We start from the raw sequence: 9,452 nt of genomic DNA, 5'->3' as shown, positions 1-9,452 counted from the left end.
CAGAACCAGGAGCGCATTGCCCACAGTGACAAGAATACTATACAAAGAACAACTGTGACTGTCTTAGCTATTCCCAGCAATACAATGGCCCCAACCAATCCCAAAGAACTCAGGATAAACATCGCCATCTGCTTCCAGAGAGAGAATCGATGGAGTCTGAATCCAGACCAAAGCCAACTTTTTTCACTTTCTTTCTTAATTGTTTTTTCTTTGAGTTTCTGTCCACAAAATGATTAATATGGAAAAATGTTTTACATGATTGCCCAAGTAAAAATCTCTATCAGATTGCTTACCATCTCAGCAAGGGGAGGAGGAAGGAGAGAATTCAAGACTCAAAGTTCTTTTTAAAATGTTGGAAACTGTTTTTCCCTGTAATTGAGGGGGAAAAAAAGGGAATGTTTTAAAAAGAAGAAACGCCAAATGGGCTCACAGATTTAGGCACGTCCTCCATTCAGCAAACCCCAACAGCAGACAGTCCTAGTTATGGGACTCTCCCTAAGCTTTCTTTGTGTCCAGTCTAGCATCCCTTCTCTTCATGCGCCCAGGCCCAGTTCTCTAGCTATGTATTTCTGGGATGGGTCCCTCCCTCAGTTTCTCTGAATCTCCTGCTCTTCGTGGGAGTTCTCGGAGTCCTAGAAACCTTAAAGTACAATGGCCTGGGAGAACTGGCTCCTGCCCTCCCCTCCAAGCACTTCCCCAAAAGCTCCACCATGCCCACAGCCCATCTTCTCCAGGGAGATGAAGGCACAGATGCTAAGCTTCAGGCCCCGGTGACTGAGGGGGGGAGGAAGGGAAGAAGGAAAGGTCCTCTATGTGTTCCCTACTCAGGAGCCAGGAATTTAAGTCCGTGCCTCCCCAGAGGCCCTTGTACCCAGGAGACCTGTGTGAGCTCCTCCAGCTGGACAACACTTCCCCGCCCCCCACCTTTCTGCACACACCCTGAACAGGGAGGGGGCTGTTTAGTCTGGTTGAGGCTTGAGCCCGGGGGGAGGCCCAGAGCCCTCCGACTACCCCCCACCGTGAGAACATGCCAGGGCGCCCGTGAAAACAAGGGCATTACTTGGTAATGAGTTCATTACCAGGAGTTTGGGCAACTTGAGCTAATGAGCTTATTACTAGGGAGCAGCCATGCAGAACCCTTTCCCCTTCTTCAGCTCAGGTCTGGCTGCCCAGGGTCAATTAGGAGGGGAGGTAGGAGGAAATACAAGCCCATGAGACACTGGGCAGGTCCAGAACTTGGATTTGGGGGTGGGGGAGTACATATCAAAAGCCAGCATTGGCCTAGTGTCCCTGAGAGCCAGACGGGGGTACCTGAGGCTTGGCATCCCTAAGACTTGAGCAGGGAGCACCTGAGCCTGGCACCCCTAAGACTCTAGCAGAGGGCACCTGGAGACTGGCATCCCTAAGACTTGAGCAGGGAACACCTGGAGTCTGACACCCCTAAGACTCTAGCAGAGGGCACCTGGAGACTGGCATCCCTAAGACTTGAGCAGGGAACACCTGGAGTCTGACACCCCTAAGACTCTAGCAGAGGGCACCTGGAGACTGGCACCTCTAAGATGCTAGCAGAGGGCACCTGGAGACTGGCACCCCTAAGATGCTAGCAGAGGGCACCTGGAGACTGGCACCCCTAAGATGCTAGCAGAGGGCACCTGGAGACTGGCACCCCTAAGATGCTAGCAGAGGGCACCTGGAGACTGGCACCCCTAAGATGCTAGCAGAGGGCACCTGGAGCCTGGCACCCCTAAGACTTGAGCAGGGAGCACCTGGAGTCTGGCACTGCTAAGACTCTAGCAAAGGGCACCTGGAGCCTGGCACCCCTAAGACTCTAGCAGAGGGCACCTGGAGCCTGGCACCCCTAAGACTTGAGCAGGTAACACCTGGAGCCTGGCACCCCTAAGACTCTAGCAGAGGGCACCTGGAGCCTGGCATCCCTAAGACTTGAGCAGGTAACACCTGGAGCCTGGCACCCCTAAGACTCTAGCAGAGGGCACCTAGAGCCTGGCACCCCTAAGACACTAGCAGAGGGCACCTGGAGCCTGGCACCCCTAAGATGCTAGCAGAGGGCACCTGGAGCCTGGCACCCCTAAGACTTGAGCAGGGAGCACCTAAGACGCTAACAGAGGGTATCTGGAGATATCCCTGAGTTTCAACAGAGGGCAGCTGGGAGCATAGCAGCTCTGGGACCAGAGCAGGAGGCGCCTGGATCTTGGCATTTGCCTCCACATTTGGTAGTTAACGATGGCGCTGGACAGAGCTACCAGCCCAGGGGGCTCCCTGTCTGGCCCTCAGAGGGGAAGGGAAGCCCTCTCTAGCTTGTCAGCCCCTGAGAACCCCCTTCCTCCACACACCGTGGCCACAAAGGACAAGGGCCAAGATGGCAGGATTCTGAAACGGCCCCCCCTCCAGCCTCGGGACCCCCTAAGCTGGTCCTCTGGCAGAGCCACTATTTGGGTTTCTTCTCTCCCCTGCTAGACCGTGCGAGGAGTCTGCCTTTTCTTGTTCAAAGGCCTCTCCCAGCTCCAGGGTGCCATGCAGCTCAGGTCTTGTCTAGCCCCAGTTGGGACACCCACTGCCCCCCAGGCTGGCTCTCTAGCTCTAATCCTCTTTCTGTGTTCTCAGGGTCCAGCTCTGGGTTCGAAGGGCCAAACCGCTGTCCTCCGTTTTGTGTTCTAAGGGCCCAGAGCTCGGACATCCTGCCTCCTAAGGTCCGAGGGCTCTGTGGGCCCAGTGACGTCTGTCTTTCAGGCTGGACATTTTTTGTTCTTGTGTGCGGCTGTGCTGAAGTGGCTCTTCCAGGGCGGCCTGCTTAGGGAAGAAAGGACCAAGAACGCAGCTGAGTAAGAAGAATTAGTGACCCTGCCCGTCTCAATGGAGGAGAGAGGGTCTTCCCTTCTCTGTTGTCCCTCAGTCCTGTCAGACTTTCTTCAGGACCTCATGTGGGGCTTTCTTGGCAAAGATACTAGAACACTCTGCATTGCCTTCTCCAACTCATTTGACAGATGGGGAAACTGAGGCAGATAAGGTAAAGTGACTTGTCCAGGGGCACACAGCTAAAATACTGGAGAAGTTGGCCATTTCCTTCTCTAGCTCATTTGACAGATGGGGAAACTGAGGAAGACAAGGTAAAGTGACTTGTCCAGGGGCACACCGATAAAATACTGGAGAGGTTGGCCATTTCCTTCTCTAGCTCATTCGACAGATGGGGAAACTGAGGCAGACAGGGTAAAGTGACTTGCCATGGGGCACACAGCTAAAATACTGGAGAGGTTGGCGATTTCCTTCTCTAGCTCATTCAACAGATGGGGAAAATGAGGCAGACAGGGTAAAGTGACTTGCCCAGAGGTACACAGCTAGTTAATGTCTAGGGCCAGACTCCAACCAGGAAAATTAGCCTTCCTGACTTCAGACCCAGCACTCTGGCCACTGCACTACCTAGTGGCCCCCAAGAAGCACTTGGGATTGGAAAACTGGGGACCTCTAAATCCCAGAGCCATGAGGCAGCTGTACCCAGGCTCTAGTCCAGTGTCCCGAAGCTGAAATGAGGCAGTGTATGAAATACGGTCAGGCAGTGCCATGATAGCCCCTGGGAGGAGGAGCCCCAGGAAAAGACTGAAGCTGGGGCATCAGCTAGACGCTCCTTATCGAGAATATCAACATTTTAATGGTGATTTAAGGTTGGCAAAATGTTACCTAGATGTCATTTCATTCGATCCTCCCAAAGATGGCCTGTGCAGTTACTATTCCTATTTTACAGATGAGAAAACTGAGGCAGGTGGCAATTTGAAATTATTTCCCCGGGGGGGCACTGAATTAGTGAGTCTGAGATCTGGCAGCAAGTACCGCCTCCAACTTGCAGCTGGCCAGACCCAAAGAACTGGAGAGATGAAATAAAGGAATGTCTTCACTTTGTAGATCAAAAACATTAGGGCCAAAAAACGAGCCCAAGGCATTAGGGCCAAAGAGGGGTTCAGCCTTGTGACTCCTCCCCTGCGAGGCTGGGTATCCCAGTGAATAGAGCACTAGGCCCAGGCCCAGAAGGTCTGAATGCAAATCATTCCTCAGGTACTTCCCAGCAAGCCACTTCACCTCCTCAGCCTTTCTCAGATTTCTCAACAGCACCTACCTCAAAGGCTTTTGTAAGGGCAAATGAGGAATTTCCAAAGCACTTAGCCCAGCACTGGACACATGACAAGCCCTTCATCAATGCTTGTTCCCTTCCTTTCTCTATCAGCTGGTCCCTCAACTGCCCTCTCAAATCCACTGCCCAGAAGTTTCTTAGATTTAAAAGAGTATATGGCTTAAACTGTAGTGATTAAAATAGTGGAAGATATAAATTATAGTAGATATAAGAGTGGGTGAGTAAATTTTGACCGCAGGAAATATGTTTTCACTACAGTGTTTTGTTTTTAAATCAATTATAAGGTGGTCGCCAGGGAAATATTCCCAATTATGAATATACCCAAGTCAACTGGGTTTTATAGAGAATTTAATTAATAATACAATGAGGAATTAAAGAAAAGAGAGAATGAGAGAAAAAGGAAATAAGTATGAAGGGCCTTAAGCCAACATGGCCTAGACCTGAGTCTTAAGAGAGAGAGATCAGTCAGTCAGTCTTTTATCACTCACTACAAGGTCTGTCTAAGCAAGGATTCTAGTGACAGAGTCTCCTCAGAGGAGCTCCAGCGAGACCTCCTTAGAGATTGTCCTCCAAGAGCTTCCCTTCTCCAGAGCCTCTCTCAAGAGAGATTCCAAAAGGATTTTCTTTCAAGAGATTCTGCTTTTTCTTATATAGGGGGTTTTCTCCTATGTCACCTCCCCTAAGTTCTTCCATCTACCAATCACAGTAGACGTTTCCAAAGGACAGCTCATTCTGAATTTACTGCTGGGTCAACTAATCCCTTTAGTAAGTTTGAACCAGAAAAAACTTCTGAATAAGTTTTCACCTCTTTGCTTCTGGCAAGTTTACAAGTTGCCTGACCTTTAATAGGTACTTAGCACCCCTTTGTATTACTTCTAAAAACAGGCATGGCTTAAAGAACTTTTTGCCTCACTATAAGTATGGGCCCAAGTACCCTCATTGTTTAGCAAGGAGTTTTTTCCCCTAAAGCAGTCCTTAAGTATGGGTGGAGTAGAGGTCCTCCCATTTCTGATCCAAGTAGAGTTCTCACTGTCAAAATGGGGAATGTTCCCAGTAGGGAATTGTTCCAATGGAGAATTCCCCATTGGGGAAATTTTTAACATTCACAAGTCTGAGAAATTTCAAGATTCACAATCCCCCCTGATGATCATTGGGAGACTAGTCTCCCCATTGATCATTTAACATAATCATTTTGTAATCCTAAATGCACTTCTAACTATAGATATACACAATATTCAATTTTCTAAGAGAAATTAGAATAGTGATAGAGGAAATAGAAAAGAAAAGAAAGCAAAACCAATGTTTTGCTAGGCGCATTGACAGAAAGCCAAATTAGGGGCAGTCCCTTTTCGCATAAATGTGTACATTTACAATAAATGTTCAATAAAAGTTCAGTTCAATCAATCATATCCAAAGTTCATTCTTGATCTTCTTGAAGTGTGGATTTTCTGGCATCTTTCTGCAACAATTCATTCTCTGCATATAGGCGTTTCAAGCTTCTTTCTTGAAGATATTTTCTTGAACAAAATTCAAAGTCTTGGATATTTATAACAATACAATCTTAAACAAAAAAATTCAAAAATTCTTAGATTTTAAATTAAAATACAATCCCCCCTGAAGTAGGTGTTAAAAAACATTCAGTTCAACTCAGAATGCAATGTTGAGTTATGGAGGTATATGAGTCAATTATCAAAAGAAGAGAAAAATAATCAAAAACATAAGGAAAAATTCAAAATAGGTCCTTGAATAGGTCCAATTTAAAGTGATTTCTATCCCACAAATCTGTAGAACAGAATGCAGTAATATTTCACTTAGCCATTTGCAGCCAAGACTACAGGAAGTTGCCATAATATAAGAAAGAAAAGAATTAGAATTCTATTTTGATAGGGAAGTGTCATTCCCTCATTTGACCTTTTTGTTATTCTCAGGGATATAGGGAGACAGCATGATAGTCAAACTTTATACTTGTATGAGTACTTTACAGAGAGTGTAGATACAAGGAAGTCCTACGACTTAACGTATGTCAAGCGCGCAACCTCGAGTCTCACATTAGTATTTCCTGTGTGCTCTTTTTGGCACTATTCAGGTTAAGTCTGTGCTCCTTGTTTTTTATCCCTTTTTTTTCTAGAATCAGACACAAACATTAATCACAGTCTTATAATATTTTATCAATAAATGGCAGGTTTCCATAGTTTAAAGCTTTTAGGTATGCATTGATATTATAGCAAGAATATATATATATATATATAAAACTTGTATTACTGCAGAAAAAATTAATTATATGTACCTTTAGTACAAGAAATGAAAAAAATCAAATATTCTAATCAAAGATAAGGAAAAATCAGTAATATAATGTGTTCTTGAAAAAACAGCATCCATTTGTATATGGATTTTTATCTTCAATTCATATGATAGGATACAGTCAATCAGTCTCAGTAGAAGATGCTTTCTTCACATGTGAACAGTGAATCCAAGAGTCCTTTTCTCCAATCTTTATAGATGTTGAAGTAGTTAACAATATTTGGAATGGTCCTTCCCATGAAGACTGAGTTGCTCCAGTTCACTTGAAATTCTTAATATATACTTTATCTCCTGGGTTCAGGTCATGCAGAGAAAAATCTAGTGCTCCGGCTTGTACTGCAGCTCCGGATTCATGAAGTTCATGTAGTTTGTGCTGTAACTCCTGTATATAGGAAGCAATAGTAGTATCTCCCCCTAATAGTGATGTATATGCAGGGGGAAAAGGTTTAGCCTGGAGAGGCGGATGTCCAAAAAGCATCTCAAATGGTGAGATGTGTAGGTCTCCTCTAGACCTGCTTCTAAGATAAAATAGGGCCAGAGGGAGAATTTCAGGCCATTTTAAATGGATCTCAGTGCATAATTTTCCAATCATAGTTTTAAGTTCTTTGTTCATCCTCTCAACTTGTCCTGAGCTCTGGGGGTGATATGGAACATGGAATTTGGGAGTTATTCCCAAGCAAGAATATATCTGATTTAGGACAGAATCAGTAAAATGACTTCCTCTGTCTGAATCAATATGTACTGGTAGTCCAAAATGAGGAATAATTTCCTTTAAAAGTATCTTTGCAACAAAATCCACCGTGGCTCGGGTCACAGGAAATGCTTCTGGCCATCTGGTTAGTTGATCTACAATTACTAGACAAAATTTATAATGTCCAGCCTTTGGCATTGTTATGAAATCTATCTGTAGATGTTCAAAAGGTGTGTAAGCCAGAGGACGTCCACCAAAGGCTTTTCCATGAAATGCATGTTGGTTATATGCCTGGCAGGTAGAGCAGGCTGAACATACTTTAGAGGCTATAGTAGTTATACCAGGGGCTATCCATACTCTCTTGACAGAGTCCATGATGCCCTGGGTGCCAAAATGACCATTTTTATGAATAGATTGGCAAATTTGGTTATAGAAACTTCTAGGGAGCAGGAGTTTTCCTTCAGATGACACCCATACTCCATTAATCTGTTTTGCTTTGAATTTTTGTTTCCATTTTTCCACTTCCTTTTCATTATAGGAAAGCGGTAGATTTAAATCATTAGTGGTTGTTAATGTTAAAATTAATTCCAGTCCTTCTATGGCTGCTAGCTTTGCAGTGGCATCTGCTCGAACATTTCCTCTAGAGACAGGGTCAGTGCCACCTGTATGGGCAGAACAATGAACTACAGCTAGGGCTTCAGGAAGCTGGAGAGCAGAAAGAACTTCATTAATAATTTCTGCATTAGCTATAGATTTTCCAGCTGAGGTTAAAAATCCTCTCTGGAGCCATAACATTCTGACTGAGTGGCAAATGCCAAATGCATATCTAGAATCCATATAAATTGTTGCCTTTTTATCCTTGGCAATTATACAAGCTTGCTTCAGAGCTATGAGTTCTGCTCCTTGAGTGCTAATGTTAGAAGGTAGTGAAGCTGACCATTCAGTGGCAAATTCTGAGACTACGGCAGCTCCAGTGTAACATATGCCATCCCTCATAAAAGAGGAACCATCAGTAAATAAAATCAGATCTGCATTGTCTAAGGGAGTGTCCAAGAGATTATCTCGAGGCTTTTCTGCCATGGACACTAATGTTTCACAATTGTGTAATGGTTCTCCTGAAGTTGGTAAATCTGGAAGCCAGGTGGCAGGGTTAAGAGTAGTACAACATTTTAAAGTAATGTTTTCACTATTTAATAAGGTTATTTCATATCTTGTAATTCTCTGATCCGAGAATGCCTGTGTTCTATGTTTTATCAACAATGCTTCTACCTCTTGTGGGCACATTATTGTTAATGGACATCCCAATACTAAATCAAAAGTTTTTGTTACTAGTAAGGCTATAGCAGCTACTCCTCTAAGACATGGTGGTGCTCCTGCTGCTACTGGGTCCAGTTGAGCAGAATAATAAGCAATTGGGAGCTGAGAAGATCCCAAAGTCTGAGTTAACACGCCAGAAGCTACTCCTCTTCACTCATGCACATACAAAGTAAATGGCTTGTTGTAATCTGGGATGCCTAGAGCAGGGGAAGACATGATAGCCTTTTTTAGATCTGATAGAGCTGACAAGTGTTTAGGCTCTAATTTGAGGGGTTCAGGAACCAAATCCTTTGTTAATGCTATAAGGGGTTTAGTAATTTCCCCATAGCAAGGAATTCATTGTCTGCAAAACCCTGTTGCCCCTAAAATTGCTCTCAACTGTTTCTTAGTAGTAGGAGCGCTTAAATTTTGAATATTCTCAATTCGTTTTGGAGAAATATAACGAGCACCCGCAGTCAAGATGAATCCCAAATATTCTACTTTTTGGAGACACCACTGAACTTTATCCTTGAGATTTTATGTCCTCTTTTGTGCAATTCCAAAAGAAGGTGTTTGCTATCTTCTTGACATGTTTCTGCATCTGTTGAAGCCAAGAGTAGATCATCTACATATTTGATTAATTTACTATTTTTAAATGTTATATTGTCTGTGTCTTGGTTCAAAATTTGCTCAAATAAACTCGGACTTTCCAAATAACCCTGTGGCAGCTGACTCCATGTATATTGTGAGTCCTTCCAGGTAAAAGCAAAAATATGCCTGAAGTTCTCATGTATAGATATGGAAAATAAAGCTGAACACAAGTCTACTACTGTAAAGTATGTATCTGTGCTAGGAATAGAGGAAATAATAGTATTTATGTTAGAAACTACGGAGTGTCTCTTTATAACATGATTATTCACTGCCCTCAGATCCTGTACAAATCTATAGAGGTGCTTGCCATCAGGCCCTCTTTTTGGTTTTTTAACTGGCAGGATGGGCATGTTTTATTCAGATTTGCAAGGG

This window comes from Monodelphis domestica, chromosome 3 (genome assembly GCF_027887165.1).
Source record: "Monodelphis domestica isolate mMonDom1 chromosome 3, mMonDom1.pri, whole genome shotgun sequence".
In the NCBI taxonomy this organism is placed as follows: Eukaryota; Metazoa; Chordata; class Mammalia; order Didelphimorphia; family Didelphidae; genus Monodelphis; species Monodelphis domestica.
Note: the sequence above shows the minus strand (reverse complement) of the source record.